This window comes from Lactuca serriola, chromosome 8 (assembly GCF_051521515.1).
Source record: "Lactuca serriola cultivar US96UC23 chromosome 8, Lser_US96UC23_V15, whole genome shotgun sequence".
Classification (NCBI taxonomy): Eukaryota; Viridiplantae; Streptophyta; class Magnoliopsida; order Asterales; family Asteraceae; genus Lactuca; species Lactuca serriola.
In genome coordinates, this window is record NC_136415.1 from 287,522,037 (window position 1) to 287,523,063 (window position 1,027).

Here is a 1,027-nt window from a genome sequence, read left to right on the forward strand (position 1 = left end):
GTTCAACATTTTCACCTATGTGATGTAAACAAAATTCAACAATCGTACATGTTTTCAAAATCGACAAGCATATTTACGGATCTTCACACTTTTTATATACAAATACTCTTTTCAGAAAATATCGGATTTTCTGGTTTTTTTTTCAAACTTCACAAAAATCATTTTTCCATAACATTACTTATGAACTCACCAACATTTCATATGTTGACGTTTTCCAAAATAACTTGTATTCTCAGGTACGAGGTAAGCCGAAGAATAAGTATCAAGTTATGTCATGGTGTTTTGCTTAGATTATTTATCGAACGGTTTATGTTATGAAAATTGTAATGTTTAAAACAATGTACTGAATGTAAACAATATCAGTTGTAATATTTCAATGCATGGTGATGAATGATGTTATGATTCATGTATAATCATTGTGATGGTACTCAATTTAAGTCACAAGAGCCCTCGGATGTTTCCGCCGTCCGGTTCAGGGGTGTGACATCAACATTGCCAGTTGCCATGTCTTCTGAAGCACCATTTTCGATTCCCCGAGCTCCGTCTTGTCGAGGGTTTTGGTACTCCCTTGAATGCTTGGAAAATTCTTCGATTAGCTCCTTAATTTAAGCGAGATTCTTATTTGTTAATGGTCCTTAAGAATCAAGGAGTTGCCTTGTTGTTATGTTTACCCCATCATAGAAGATCGAGACTTCTTGTTGCTCGTTTAGATCATTTTGGGGAAAATTCCTTAGTAACCCATTATACCACTCCCATGCTTCATATAAAGATTCCCCCACATGTTACTCGAAATTGGCTATGAATTTCTTGAGTTTACATACCTTTGACGGTGGGAAAAATTGTTGGAGAAATTCTTCAAACATTTGTGTGACAACCTGATATTTTCGAAATCGGTGTAATGACCTAAAAAGTCAAGGATTGTAATCTCTTTTAATGTAATGAAATTTGCATCAAAATTTGAATGTTCAAAAGTCTCTATTAGGTTACATAAAATGATAAACATCGTATCAAGGGTTTCAGAAATATA

The 1,027-nt window shown here is 34.1% G+C and overlaps 1 non-coding gene across 1 annotated transcript; it reads left to right on the plus strand.

Annotated features, from left to right (window-relative positions):
* The first annotated feature begins 708 nt into the window (after positions 1-708).
* LOC145071665 (small nucleolar RNA R71) lies at positions 709-815 on the plus strand. Its single transcript, XR_013690673.1, has one exon. It is a non-coding gene; the product is annotated as a small nucleolar RNA R71 (small nucleolar RNA).
* The last annotated feature ends 212 nt before the right edge of the window (positions 816-1,027 follow it).